This window comes from Durio zibethinus, chromosome 15 (assembly GCF_047325235.1).
Source record: "Durio zibethinus cultivar Kanyao isolate XHJ-2024 chromosome 15, ASM4732523v1, whole genome shotgun sequence".
In the NCBI taxonomy this organism is placed as follows: Eukaryota; Viridiplantae; Streptophyta; class Magnoliopsida; order Malvales; family Malvaceae; genus Durio; species Durio zibethinus.
This window is the reverse complement of record NC_143176.1, coordinates 7998853-8015375: the sequence shown is the minus strand read 5'-3', so window position 1 is coordinate 8015375 and position 16523 is coordinate 7998853. Positions and strand designations below refer to the sequence as shown.

Genomic DNA, 16523 nt, shown 5'->3' with positions numbered 1-16523 from the left:
GATACGTGGCACTTGATGATTGGTAAAAGAGTGTTAAAATTGGCGCCGGATGTCACGAAAAGCGTGCGGGAGTGGGCACGCAACGTTACGCTTTTTCCTTCGATAAAAGTTCCAAATCTACAGTAGTATCGAAAAAAGGCTGGTCAAAGATTCATGTCACTGCATTCTCATTTTTAGACCCGCTAGTGGTTTGGTTGGATAGAGTTTGGTTTAATATTTTAGGATTTTAAGTAAATTCAAATTTTATTGGCTTTAATTTTTTAAATTTAATTTTTTATTTAAATTTGCTTTTATATGTAATAATAAAGTTTAATTTTTCTTAAAGTATTGGTATTTAAAATGAAAAAAAGTTTTTTTATTTTTTATAAATTATTAATTTAATTAATTTTAATTAAATTTATAAATTATTTGAATTTGAATTTAATTTAATTTTGTTATATGTAATTTAAAATTGAATCATTGTTTCGTATAAAAGAAATGAGCTTTATCATATTATAAGTAATAAAGTAAATAAATCATATTCATTACAAATAAAAGCAAATGAATTTTGTTTTATTATGATAAAAATATTTTTTTAATTTTTTAGTCAAATTAAGTCGAGCTTAAGCCTTAAATAGTAAAACGCAAGCCTAATCTTATTTTTTGATCGAGTTTCTTTTATTTATTCAAACTCATTTAATAGGTTTAATGTTCATATTCAAACTCTTCAAAATTTTGAAAGAGCTTTCAAGTTCAGACGACCACTTAGCCCATAAGTAGGTTTACTCATTTCCCTAATTTGTTGATATAAAAGATGATTTTTTGGATAATATTTAATATATTATAAGTTTTTTAATTTCATAAATAGAATTAAAAATTAATATAATATTTCATTTTTTAATTAATTTTTTATTTTTTAACTTAATCATATCATATATAACATTAAGAAATTATCAAATATACTTTAATTTCACGAGTAGGATTAATATAGTGACACATGTGCTTTATATATTTAAAAAAAATTAATTTAAAAAAGAAATACAATATTTTATCATCATTTTAATCCTACTTGTAGAGTTAAAAACTCTACTATCAATATATCAAATAATCTTTTTATAATATTAAATTATAGGATACATATTTAACAAATAAAATTTACTGAAGTGGACGCTTATGTATATAATTTTGTAGAAAAATTTTTAAAATTTTTTGTATAATAATACATAAGATATTTATTAATTTTAGATTATATATCAAAAATATATATTTAAAAAATTATTTAATTATCCAAAACTTTCAAATTTTAAATAGAAGACCAATTCATATATAAAATAAAATTTTTTTAATGTAATTGTTGTTCCAATTTTGACTATACTTTTTTACAATAAGTTTTTATTTTAAATTTTTAAGTTCTGGTTTCACATTATCAACATTTTTTGGCCAATTTAAATTTAAAATAATTAAATAAATAAAATTATATATTTAAAATAAAAATAAATTATAATATAAATTTAAATTTTTAAAAATTAATCTTATTCAATTCAATTGTTATTAGTTACGTAGATATATCTATTTTTTTAATTTTAAAATTTTAAAATTTCATATTTTTACTTGCATTGATTTTTTTTATATTCATTTATTCTTTTTAAACTTTTTAAAATTTAAAAAGATAAATATCACTTATTATATTTTTTAAATTCAAAAAATATTTATCAATATGAAAATTATCTATACTCTTTAATTGTCATGCAATAAACTATAAATAATATGTGCTACGTCATTATTAATTTTTTAATTTACAACTTTTATTTGAAAGATGTTCTATTACTTTTATAATTTTATTCTTATAAAAATTAATATTTATTTCAATTCATTTTTCTTTTAACACTTGCTTATTAATTTTTCTTTCATAGTTTACAAGTTTTGATAAATTATCATAGAGTGATGGTATGTTCATAGATATTTATTAAAATTCTTTTGTTTTCCAAAAAAGTTTATATTAAAATATAACTTATTAGGATATCTTTTTTCTTAAAATTGTAAATTTTTTTATTCCTGGTGACTTTTTCCTAATTTGAACTTATTATTAAGAATTTTTTTACTTTTCACATTTTTCATATATATTAAAAATAATTAGTTTTGTTATGAATTAGTTCTTGAAATCATACAATATGATTCTAATAAAATAATTACTATCATTTCTAGAAGAAAAATACTCATTTTATTGCTTGTTTTGAATAATTGTTCTGAGTCAACTCATGAGATACCAATATAGAAATATTATTTTTCTTCTTCTATTTTAAGATAGATGACTAAAGAGATATTTAATTTGATTGTATTATATATCATCACCTTTGGTTTAAATTTATAGTTATATACTTTCAATATTTTAAAAAATATTATAAAATAATTCGTAAATCAAACGTTTTGGTTTTCCATTATATATATATATATATATTTTTTTTTTTAATTTTTATACTTCACATATTTACTTAATCACTTTAGATAATTCATAATTCATGAATCAAATACTTTAAAATTTTTTTCATTTTATATCATAAATCAAATAGATTATACATATATATATATATGCATTTTCAAAATAAAAACTTTAGGATCAAAATATGATAAATTATTTTTATATTTTTTATTAAGGTAATATAAAAATTAAAATAAATTATAAAATTAAAATTATAAAATATAATAAAAATCTGTGCATCTCGCAGCTTAAAAAGTTAGTTTTTTATTATTTTAATGTACGTTTAAGGATAATCCAAAATTTACGTTTAAGGATAATCCAATTCTCCATTGAGCTACTCTCTCAAACACCATACCCAATAAAAAAAAAAAAAGACAAATGATCGATCCTATCTATCAGGTTTATTGGGAGTCATTTTCATTCCTCTCACCTCTCCAAAGTTTTTCTTCGTTTTGGATGTCAATAGCTATTGACTACTGCTTAAGAATACCCGAATTTCAAGAAGAATTGGTAGGTATTCTAATAATTTAGTTTATAAAGTTTACAAAATTTATTAATTGTGGATGAAATAATTTTTTACTTAAACATAGTTTTTTTATTGGATTTACTAGCATAATTCAAAAGCCTAAAATTTTTTAATGATTTTTAGTTATATATATATATTACTATAAAGCTTTTTAATTAATATTAATATAGAGTAATAAAAGAAATCATTTGCGATTGAATAATTAAATGGTGCGAGACTAAATAACTTTATATATTTATGCTTTAATGAAAGTAAGTTCACATAAAAAAAATTTCAATCTCTGAATTTTTTTAATATACTTCTTTCAACAAATGCATGAGAAGTGGAATTTCCTGGAAATTTTATAATGTTTTTAACTTTATTTATATCCATTCGTAACCCAAAAAAAAAATTTCTAATGGCTTATTATTTTATATTTTAGTGGTGAAATTTTAAAATTTTAAAAACAAAATTAAAAGATTTTTTTTATGTTTTTTGTTATTATTTTTTAAATATATTTTAATATGGTGCCAACCCTTTAATCTTTTTGATAAAGTTTAAAAACTCCTCCAACAATATATTAAGCATATTTGCAACAACATTTTTTTTTGTCTTTTCCACTATCAACTAGCTAGAGCATCCAGTAGCTTTTGATCTTTATATATATCTTGAATCTCAAAACTCAAAGGCAATAAGTATGATTAAAATTAATTTGATATTGATCTCTTTTTTTGTCATAATTAAAATTATCAAAATTTAAATTTTAAAATTAAAAGTTTAATACTTTATTAATAAATCACAAGCAGTTAGCATATTGATTTTCTAATTATAGAGTATTTCTTGCCCTCTGATTTCACATGTCGTGCTTAATAATTCATCCTAGGCAGCTGGCGGGACACTTGAAAGTGAATATCTCTTTCCATAGTGAAAAAAAAAAAAAATTAACACATGGTCTGCTAGGAAGGAATCTCAATCAGCATTTGCTGCTCGGATTATTCCACAAAATTGATCTCTTCACATGACTTTAGATTTGGCTGATCATTATGAGGCTATTCCTACCACTCCTAACCTTAGTCATTGCTTTCAAGCGAAGGTAGCTTACCATTGTTGACATCTCTCACTACCCCGGCTTCTTTCCTTCTCATAATACCAATGGTTACAGTGGTATGATGATGCAAACAGAAATTAAAGATTTTTTTACTATATATATACATATATCAATATGCATAAAGATAAAGTATGTGATACGAATAACTGACATATGATATGGCATGCTAGAACAGGATAACAACATTGGAAGGAGGAAGCAAAATTCTTTAGCAAGGAAAGGAAACATCAGTTGGGTTGCTTCTAAAATCCGGATCATCCATCTGGCTATGAGTGTACGAGGAATGAGATTATTTTTTTACAATACGATGAGGTTAATATATGGGGTCACGTTTTCTTATCTCATGGACTTGGTTGGGTAGAAATGATAAAAAGAGATAATTATGAAAATTTATTAAAATAATGGTTAGGTGGCGCCTAATATGCATCTTCAAGCCTAATCACAAAAGTTTCAAGAGTAAAAATTCAAATTCAAGGATTATTCTATTTAGAAATGGAAAAGTATGCCCTGTAGGTGAAAATTTAAACTCTACAAAAGAGTTTTTTTTTACAAGATTACCATATGTAGATTAAGTTCCAATTAAAAAAATTAATCAATTAATACAATCACATATGTGTGAAGTTTAAAAATTTCATTATCGGTTTATAAAATAATTAGCTGGATCTGTGCAATTCACATGAGAGTTTTATCTCTTTAAATATTTATAAACATATAAAATTTAGTATTTTATGCACACCAATATTTAAATTTTTAAAATTTATTTATAACACACTTAAATTCAGATATTGAAATGACATATCATAAAAAAATAAATTTGTTTAAATATATATGGTAAATAGTATTAAATCATAAAATAAAAAATACATGATAAATATAAATAAAATTTGCATCTATACATATATATTTATATCACTAATAAAAACAAATTATGTTCATTTTAAAAAGTATGAAATTATTGTTATGCAGTTTTTTATAAAAATAAATTTTGGGATTTTATTTATTTTAAATTAATTAAAATTTAACTTTTATTTTAAATCAAATAAGAGACTTTCATTGCTAATAACTTGCATTACAATCAGTAATGATAATATCTGTAATACTTATATGAGAATCCTTCTATCTGAATTACATTAGTAATGCAGAGTTCAAATAGTGTTAACGCACCAATTTAATTGGTTTCTTACCTAACATGCTCCATAGAACAGAAAATGGAATCTCTTTCTCTTGAGCCTTGCTTCATCCATATGATTATCTATCATTGATAGGTATGTTGAAATCAGTCGGATCAAATTTATCATATCCTTCAAACACTTTGTAAACCCCATCTTCTTTAGCAAAGTCAAGAGCTTTTAGCAGCAAAAGCCTCTACTATAGTAGGATTTGTCATCCCTTTAATGCATAACTTAGAGCACCAACAACCACCTATCCTTATCTCTGGTAAGTGCACTAATACCACCAACTGCATCTGTCACATGAATATTTTTATTAAAATTAATTTTAATAAAATTTAATTATTACTTATTTCATTAAATAAAAACCTTAATTAAAGATTAGATCAAAGTAAAATAAAGAAGAATAACTAAAGAAGAGAACAAATGAATCGAAAGTTTAAAAATTTTTATTAGCATTTGCTGATGTGTTATACAAATTTTACCACTAAACTTTGACTTGTAGAAGAGTTTTCACGTGTAAAGCAAAATTTTAAAGGATTGTAGCTTGTAGATTGTTGTAGGTTTGTAGCTTTTCTTCTCTCTTGTTTGAGCTAAAATCCAGACTACCCACTTGCTTCTCCGGGATCTTCCTTTTTCTTTTCTTTGGCAGAAGCTTTGCAGTTTTTCTTTTCAGAATTTTCTTTGCTGTCGCTTACTTTTTTCTTTTCTAGTTTTTCAAGTTTTTACTGATTTTTCCCTCTTTCCTTCTTCAGTATAGAAGAGTCTTAAAGAGTTTGATTTTTTTTGTCAGTTAATGATTTGATTTTTCAAATTTTTAACCAAATCGTATCACATGATAACAATTTAAGAAATATTTATTTTTCAATTTAATTTAATTAAATGAAATGAATTAAATTTATTTAGCCAACTTTCTAAAGATTATTTAATCAAAATTATATATAATACATATATAAGAAATAGTATTATCATACTTAAATTTTAAGAGAATATTTGGTAAGAAAAAAATTGAATTAAAAGATAATTTGTGAATTTTAAATTAAGAATGATAGATTTGATATTTCATTATATTTTAATTATAAGTTATTTCAAGACATAAATAATTAATAATATATATGATTCGGTCTTTACTTAAATTTTAAAAGATTTGAATAATTAAATAAATTTTTAAAATTTATTTGTTTGATAAATAGCATAAAATTAAAAATGATCTTACATGTTCATTTTTTAATTATTTTGAATAATATACAATTGCTTTTAGATATATCTAGATAAAAACATATTTAAATTTAAATCAATATTTACATATTTTGAATATTTAATATGATTTAGTGATATAATTTGAAAGTTTTTTATATTCAATTATTTTGAATAATATTTAATTAGTATTATCTTGCATGTTATTTAAAGAAATCTTTCATGTAAACGTTTACGTGAGAGTATTTATTAGGTATTTATATATTTTGTAATATAATATCTATGATTAATATTTAAAAAATTTTATTGAGATATAATTTTCCTTTACCTTTAACTTTCATTTTTTTTATCATATATAAATATTAGTTTCAATTTTTTTATGAAAATATTAATTTCATGTTACTTTTTTTTTTTTTTGTGAAAAATAGGATGATGACAAAAAAAGTACCTAAAATGTAAAATTTAAATGATTGTTTGAAAATCATATGTAAATTTCATAGCTTAATAATGAAATTATTTATTCACTTTCAATTTTTTTCAAAATCTGATTTCTTTAAAAAATATTAGAGCTTATCTATAGAATATTTTTCTTTTTAAGAGCAAAAATCCTAATCAAGTAAAGTACATAGAATTCAAATCTAAAAATACAAAAATATATTAAGACAAATAAATTTTTTAATATCAATTGAACTTACATTTTCAAATTAATCACATAAAAGTTTATTTCCACAAAAAGAATGGTATCACAATTTTACTGAGTCTAAGAAATATAATTTTTCTTTAAAACAACAATTAAACTTGCATTTATGTTTAAATAAAATGATGTTTAGAGCTAACTTTTGATTTAAGAAGTAAAAAAGAAGAAGAATTTAAACAATTTTATTTTGAAAAATACACTTAAAATTTTTATCATGTTAAAACAATTATCAATTTAAAGTTAGCACTCTAATATATATTAAAAATTTATTTTAATTGCATTAATAATATTAAAAATTATTAAATGCTAGTTAGTATAGTTTTTTTTTTTTTAATTTCACCAATGAGATTAATAAAATGACATATTTCTTTTAGGATAAATTTATAAAATAAAAATTAATTAAAAAAACATATGTCACCATAATAACTTCAATTATGAAATTAAAAAAAAAATGTATCAAATAATTTCTCTTATAATATTTATCTTGTAATATATATATTTATATATATTTATAACTTCAACAAAACAAAACAAAAAAATGAAAGCAAAAAAAAAAAAAACTACATTGCGCATCAAATGAAAATAGATATAATATCATAATTAAAGATTTACTAATGAATTGGGTGGTTCCACAAGTTCCTCTTGGATTTGGCCCAACTTAAGTGAGTTGGGACAAAAATTTTCAAGTTTAGACAAGTTTCAATTCGGGAAAATATTTTATCATAAAATAATTTTTTATTTAAAATTAATTTAAAATATTAATATACAAATATTTGTTTAATATTCAAATATTTGTTTAATATTTTAATTATAAATTTAAATAAAATAAATTTAAATGGGCTTAAGTGAGCCGATCAAACCAAACCTCGCGCAAACCGAGTTGAACGGACGTGATGCAGTCCGGTTAGTGGACATCTCTACTCTAATCGTGTGATTTTAATATGAGATTTCTAATTAATTGATTTTTAAAAGATAGAACTTCGATTCCCGCTTTCTCTCCTCTTTTCTTTCCTCTTTGGTTCTTTCCTTCTTCACTGTCCAAAACCCATAAAACCTCAGTCTTGAAGCAGCTGATCAGTTGCCGCGGAAGCCAAAACCCAACAGCTCTATCCCAGGACCTGGGAGAATTACAACATTGTTTTTTTCAGAAATTTTCGTCTTAAAAGAGGTAAATGTGCTGATTTTAAGCTACCCATTTAGAGTAATGTGAAGAAGAACAAAAAACTTTGCATTACATGTCAGCAAAAACCTGCAATCTGTTTCTAAAACCCAATTATAAGTTTTCTCATCTGGGTATTATTCCAAGAGCAATCAATCAGAATCTGAAAACGAATGAGAGAGATTACTCATACCATTTGACCTCGATGACCTTCGAAAATTATTCAATAAGAATACTTCTTATCAGCTTTGTAAATTACTTGAATTGCCACTTGATGTTCCTACATCTTTAAAGTTGTTTCAATGGGCAGATTCCCAGAAAGGCTATTTCCATACATTTGATGTGTATTATGTTCTTATTGATAAACTTGGGGCAGCTATGGAATTTAAGGTCATAGATAGGTTATTGATGCAAATGAAAGAAGAATGGGTTGGTTTTAAAGAATCCCTTTTCATTTTGATGATGAAATATTATGGAACGGCCGGTTTTCCTGGTCAGGCTATTAAGTTGTTATTGGATATAAAGAGTATTTATCCTTGTGAACCAACATTTAGGTCTTATAATGTTGTCTTAAGCATTCTGGTGGCTGGGAATTGTCATAAAGTGATGCCGAATGTTTTTTATGACATGTTGAATCAGGGGATTTCTCCTACTGTTTCAACATTTGGTTTGGTAATGAAAGCCCTTTGTATGGTTAATGAAGTGGATTCTGCATGCTCACCGCTTAGGGATATGATGAAACATGGATGTGTGCAAAATTCAGTGGTTTACAATACTTTGATACATGTATTGTCAAAGAGCAACAGAGTTAATGAGGCAATGAAACTTTTGGAGGGAACGTTTCTGATGGGTTGCCCTCCTGATGTTCAGACTTTTAATGATGTTATCCGTGTCCTCTGCAAGTTTGACTGTATCCATGAGGCAGTGAAAATGATTGATCGGATGCTTCTCTGGGGCTTCATCCTTGATGCTTTGACTTATGGGTTCTTAATGCAAGGGTTATGTGAAACAGGTCAAGTCGATGAAGCAAGGGCATTATTAAACAAAGTTCCCAGCCCCAATGTTGTTCTCTTCAATAACTTGATAAATGGATATGTGGCAGGCAGATGGTTTGATGAAGCTATTATATGTATGATGTCATGTTAAGTGTTGGCTGTAAGCCTGATGTTTTGACATTTAACATTCTGATTCACGGACTTTGCAAGAAAGGGTGTCTAAGGTCAGCTTTTGAATTGATTAATGAGATGGAAGGTAAGGGATGTAAGCCCAATGTGATAACATACTCAATTTTGATTGATGGGTTATGCAAGGTCAATCAAATGGAAGCGGCATTGGGACTCTATCACAATATGTTTGTTGAGGGTGTAGTTGCCAGCAAAGTAACATACAATGCACTGATTCATGCTTTTCTGAGGTGGGTTGAGATCCGAGAAGCATTTAAGCTTGTAAATGAAATGTTATTTAGAGGATGCCCCCTTGATGAGATCACTTACAATGGCCTGATAAAGGAACTTTGCCGAGCTGGGGCAATCGATAAAGGCCTAGGGTTGTTTGAAGAATGACAAGGGAGGGAGTTGTTCCAAGTAATATTTCTTGTAATATATTAATAGATGGCTTTTGTAAGGCTGGGAAAGTACATAATGCAATTGAGTTTCTAAGAGAAATGATTCATCTTGGTTTGATGCCAGATGTAGTAACCTATAATAGTCTGATAAATGGTCTATGCAAAGCTAGACGCATAAGGGAGGCTTTGAGTCTGTTTGACAAATTACAAGTTGAAGGAATTTATCCTGATGCTATTACACATAATACTTTGATTAGTTGGCACTGCAAAGAGGGCATGTTTGATGAGGCCTGTTTACTTCTATGTAGAGGTGTGGGGTATGGCTTCGTTCCCAATGATGTGACTTGGTTTATATTGGTCAACAACTGTGTCAAAGACAGTCAAAAGGAGAGTTTTTCAGCTCCATTTAATGTCTAGAAAGAAATTTATGCTTTTGAAAGATGGTGTCTTGTTTTGCCTTTAAAAAGTCAGAAAGAGTTCAAGTTGATTCAGCCAATGTCGATATTTTTTTCCCTCCATTTGGATAAATGGGCGTATGGTATTTCCTGATGGCTCTTATAGGGTTTAATTTGTCAACTGCCATTGGTTTGAAAGGGAATGCTCTGAAAGAAATCAATTGGTTATATGTTGAAGCCTTGCAGTTTGTTATGAAGGTACTTTTAACTAATCTCCAGTGCAGGGAATTGGGCTCTCTGTAGCTTGATGTTGTTGTTAACCATTTAAATTACTTTACATGAACCTTAGAAGCAGATGTGTGACTTGATCTATTTTGGGATTGGGTGACTGCCACTTTTCTAATAGTTGCACCTTCATGGTGTTTGTCAAGCCTTAAATTGTTTCATTCTGTCAGTTTTCTTTTTTAAAACTCTTGGGTTTTGAAGAAGGATCTGTTATTCTGTTATCTTGCAAATACTGACAATACTTCATGAATTAAATAATATTTTTGTTACTGTTTTAAGAATATTCTCAGATGCAACCTAGTTAACTGCGTTGAACTGATTGGGTCGAAATTTAAGAGCCTGTACCGATATGGTTGTTGTGTTGATTGTCAGTCAAATTTAACTAGAAGAATTGTGTAAATAGAGCTTTCCTGTATGATAATAGTGTTTGTGCTGGCTTAAGTTATGCTGGCCATAGATTTACACCACATGAAATCATTGGGTTGGTTACAAAAGCAGTTTTATCTTTTTTGTTTCTTGGGTCATTGTTTCATTATATGATTTTCTGCTTAAATGTAAGTCATACTCAGTTAGTGAACTTGCTAAATCTTTGTTGATTTCTAATCTCTATGCTGTTCCTAGGTTACTGAAAGTTCTGTTTCCATTTTTATGAATAGAAAGCGGTCTCAACTAGGACATGCCATTACATGTGTTCTTCTTATGTTGATGGCATGCTCCAGGATGGGTTTTATTTGGACGTGTATGGTGACTTTGGAATGGGACGTGTAGAAATATGTTCTGACCAACACACCATTACATGAGAGGAGCAGGTAGTGTCTCTTTGCAATCTGTGATCGTATGTTTAATGTTTTCTGGTGTCTTTTGCATTGTCTAAAGTAGAGCTAATTATAACTGTTTGTTTAACTTGTATGCAACTGCTTGTACAAACGTTTTGATCACATCTGATTAGCTCCTTCTAACTGTCTTTGCTCCCTGCATTAAAATATTTTGAAATGCTCGGTAATGTTTCAGTTATATTCCATTTTTTTACCTGCTACAATTCTTAGAATTGATCTTATATAGTTCAAAGTTTTTTTTGTATGTTAATTTTCTCTCATATGCTATAGTATTATTTTGTGGCAGGATTCTTGTTCTGTTCTGAGCATTAGGTTTGGGATTGTAGCTCAAGGTAATAGCCTCCTAGCTTGGGAAATTGTTCCAATGCGGTTTTGATTTCAATCTAAACTTTGGGGTATACTGTCAACATAATTTACACAAAATTTTGCATGTATATTGAAGTTTCTGGAGGAATAGAGCAGCCATCCACAGTTGTAGATAAGGATGAAAGTTGAGGAAGGGGGGAAGGATAAATTTGGGGTCTTATTTTCCATATTGCATCTGTTTCGTTTACTGTGTTTTAACATTTGCTTGTCCTTGAGTAAATATCTATCGAACAGAATGGTCAGCATTTTGATGATGAGACCATTTTGTGATCCATCTCCTGTTGAAAATAATAATAAGAAGAAGATGAAGAAGAAACTATATCAGTGAAGTTGGATCCAACACCAACTGTGGCATAAAATTAGTGAGAAGACTAGTAGATGCATTGGCTTCATTGTTTTTCGCATTTGATCTGTTTCCTGGTGCATGCATTCCCCTTCATGTCATTGTAGATTTTCCTTGTAACCCACTCCTTTTCTTCAATACTTCCTTTCTCTATACAAGGTAGAAACTGGTTCCATCCAAATAATTCTCTATATGAAAAATATAATTCTGTAATTTCTCTGCTATTTATAGTTTTATCTAAATATAAGGCCCGTCATTTTTTTAATTTTTATCATTATCAAAATCTTTTGGATACAGCAGTCCATATATAGCTGGTTTAATTCCTAAATAATACCAAACATTAAAGCTTTTTTTTTTTTGCCCACACCAATTGTTCAAGCTTTAGTCCATGTTGGTATATTTCATGCTTAGGTGCTGATTTTCCTTTCTCATTTTATTCCCATCTTTTGTAGTTTGATGCTGCAAATTTGAGGAAGCTTAGATCGAGCTTTAAGGGAGATGGTGAATCTGTTACTACTGGCAATGCTTCAAGCATAAGGTCCTCTCTCAATCAACAGTCAAAACCCCCACCCCCCACCCCGCCCCTCCCCCCAACAAAAAAAAAATTCTTTTACTCCTAATTTCCTCCTCTTCTTAATCAATTTATGAGATACTTGCAGTGTATTAGGAATTTGATTGCAGTTGCGTTCTACTTCTATGTTGTTTCCTCTCTTCAGCCGGCGGTCAATAAGAAGGGAGGCCATGCATCTGTTTATCTCCTCTTCTTTTCATTTATAATTTTAGAGCCCGGTCGGATGCCACCGCCTAGTGCGGTAGAATACAACTCCTGTTTAGGGTTAATTGCATTGTGGGTGTAAATTTGAATAGTATCCGCGGTGCAATTGACCAATTAGCCTTCAGTTTGTGACTGGAACAAGGGTCCAGTGAACAACTAAACTTTACACTTCACTGCATTCGTGTAAAAATAAAAAATAAAAATATTTTTCAATTATGGTAAAAAATTACTTTTCGCAGAACAGTTGACTGCCATATTTATTCTCACTGCCGACGTTATATTTATATCAAAATACATTTTCATAGTTAATTTTAATTTCACTGTCATAATAATACATAATTTCATTGTCATCGTTATTTTTAATTTTATCAAAACTAATTTTATAATCCATTCAAATGGTACCTTCGACCAACAATAAATTTTCATCCTAATGATTGATATAATAAAGGCTCCTATGGACATGTAGTTCTAATCTTGGCAATTTGGGTATTTTTGTTACGTCTTATTATTATGTTTAACATGTGTAATGATATAAATTATTAAAATAAATATATAATATAAATTATAAAATGTGATTAAATTTTAAAATAAATATATCACATTTATTATATGTATTACATATGATATAATAAAATTAACATATATATAATTAATCTATTTAAACACGATAAATAACATGAATAGTTACAATTAACATAAATATATATGAGTAGACACAATTAAACATGATTAATATAAATATATGCAAATAGACACAATAACATAAATAATAAAGATGATGCAATTAAATTAACAAACAACTACTCGTTTACAAGTTACAATTAGAAGTAGAAGTAAGACTAAGTAGTAAAATAATAAAAGACATTGAACACTAAGGGGAAGCTTATTATACATTTTAATTTTAAATGTATAAAATTTTTTGTCAAGTGGTTTAAAATAAAATATTTAAAATAGATTATGTATGTTTATGATAATAATTTATAAGTTCTATTTAAATAATCTCATATTATATGATATAAAATAAATTATATATATTTTTTATCATTATACAAATTATTTAGACTAATGTTGTTTTTAATTTCAAATTTATAATCTATTATCTTGACTCTTATGATTGAAAATAATATCTTATCATGATTCATGTACTTAAGATGATTATATAGTTTTTATCATTATACATGTTATTTTTTCATATAAAGGAGGTAGTAGCCTGATATAAAGAAAAGATGTTGAAAGTATCGAGATTTAAATATTAGATATGCTAAATATTCTCTCAAAAGTATAATAATAAAATAATATCTTATTATATATTCATGCAATTTGAATTAACTTGATTAATGACCATAATATTGAAAGTTACTTGTTATTAACAATTAAGTATATAGTCATTCTCAATTCTTTTTTAAAATAAAAAACTGTTTTTAATTTTATTATAAAAAGTTACAAAGAACAATATATATCTAATATGTTAAAATTTATATATTATATAAATATAACTAATATAAAAAATACTTGCATATTGCATTTAACATATACATATATTTAATATATATATATATATTACTAATATAAAAATCATAAATATATTTAACTATATTTGTTTTTTAACACTAATAAATCCAAAATGATGAGTTACTAAGGATCAAAGATTAAAGCATAAATTACTAAACAATGACTTATTGTGCTAATATAAAAATGTATTAAATATGTATATGTATGACACAATTTAATTAAATGTATTGTTTATATTGTGTAATGTGTTAAACATATATTTATGTGATATATTATTTAAACATGTATTTCATGTTTTATATGTGTTTAGTTATGCCATCATGTGTAAGACACAAATAATATCGTGTTTAAATTCATGCCACACGAATAAACATCAAACACACATTTTAAAATTTACATAATTTTTTATATTATTTTTATATTGTGTTACTGCATAATATTTAAAAAATTGCCATGTACATGCAGCTCAATGGTAAGCGAAAAATTCGGATTCCAATTTCCCTTACCAAATCCAAAGAAAAAAATGAAGGCCCAAAACCACGGGAGCTACCCAGGCAATAATCCAACTGATCCAACTTAACTATTGATGTTAATTTAGTCAGAAAATTTATAACCGGTATAGATTTGCTTTTATACTCCGTTTTGCTTTAAAAGTTGATACAATGTAAAAGCGAATTATATAACAAAATCTTTTTTGTTTGATTAACAGTGAGCAAATAGTTTAAATGGAGTGTCAATTCAAACACAGTTTAAATGGATGCTTAATTTATGCACCATATTTTCTACTCATTTCATTTTACATGATAGGTGTTCAATCTTGCAAAAAGTTTTGAATTCGATATTCAATTGGTTGGTACGTATATTTGTCAATACTAAATATGATAGTAAAAATATATGAAAACGATACGATTTAAAATTTTATTAGTTGAATTTAGAAAAAAAAAAGTGTTTATTTGGCATGTTTGTATAAATTATGATAAATTATTATATTTTATTCATATTTAATACAAAATAAATAAATATAAATATATGAGTTGACAACAATATTAATATGTTGTCTCTTTATTTAAAGAATTTAAGTTAAAATTTTAATTTCACATCTTCTAAATTAGAAAAAAAAAAACATTAATGTATTAATCCTAACTTGATTAAATGTGGCATCCAACTTTTAATTCATAGAAACGAAGAATGACATGTTATTAAATGTGGCATCCAACTTCTAATTCATAGAAACGACGAATGACATGTTTTTATCTTGATTTTTGTATGTCTCTTAATTTTTACACAATTTCACTATTTGAGTTAGTGTCTTTTATCTCTTGAAATTGACTCATCTACTCATATTTTATTATATTCATAATAATTGATGAATACTTGTGGAACGCCCCCTTTATTTGCCAAGAAGTACTGTCCCATTCAATTTTGTATACAAGTAGAAGTATTTGAGGATTTATAGATAGGAAACATGCATAAGGTGATGCTATTTTCACCAAAATTTGAAGGTTGACTTTTTTTCATCACCTAAATCTCTTTCTACCTTTTCATATAAAATAAGAAAAAGAAAAAGATGAATAATTTTCATAAGCTATGGAAAACTTTAAAATTTGATATAAATCATCAATCTTTTATTTATTGCTTTTATTGCGTAGAATCGAAAATAGAACTTTTATTTTATCATGAGTATATCCTTAAATATAAAAATGAGTGAATAAAGTATAATTTTCAAAATTATAAAATTAGCATTTTCCAAAGTATTTATCACCTAATTCATTCAAATAAATTCAAGTATTTTATATAAAATACATCGAAAAGATTTTAATGAAATACGAAATGAGTGAATTTTATCCATGATTCTTATGCCTCATTTGGTTTTGACTGCACTTTTAGTGTGTTGCGCTTAACTTTTTTTTTCCACTTTCACCATTATTTGTATTTGGGTAATATCAGTTGTATTGCATTTGAGTGTGTGGATTGTGCCGACACATCAGTTGAAGATTGGATTTTTACAGATTCAATGGATAACTAGTGTCCCAATAGGTTTTTTTTATCTTCATTTTTCTTTTCATTCCTATCATGCCCATTTATGAGTTTTTATTTACAAAAAACCTAAAATTTGTTTCTTTTCTTCACTTCTTTTTCTTTCTTCCCGTTTTC

The 16523-nt window shown here is 26.2% G+C and overlaps 1 long non-coding RNA gene and 1 pseudogene across 1 annotated transcript; both read left to right on the top strand.

The window, feature by feature from the left end:
• The first annotated feature begins 7969 nt into the window (after positions 1-7969).
• LOC149514648 (uncharacterized) lies at positions 7970-10408 on the top strand (annotated as a pseudogene).
• Positions 10409-11206: 798 nt separating this feature from the next.
• Positions 11207-12671, top strand: LOC111302357 (uncharacterized). The gene is made up of 3 exons (XR_016328187.1): positions 11207-11346; positions 11660-11768; positions 12535-12671. It is a non-coding gene; the product is annotated as an uncharacterized LOC111302357 (long non-coding RNA).
• The last annotated feature ends 3852 nt before the right edge of the window (positions 12672-16523 follow it).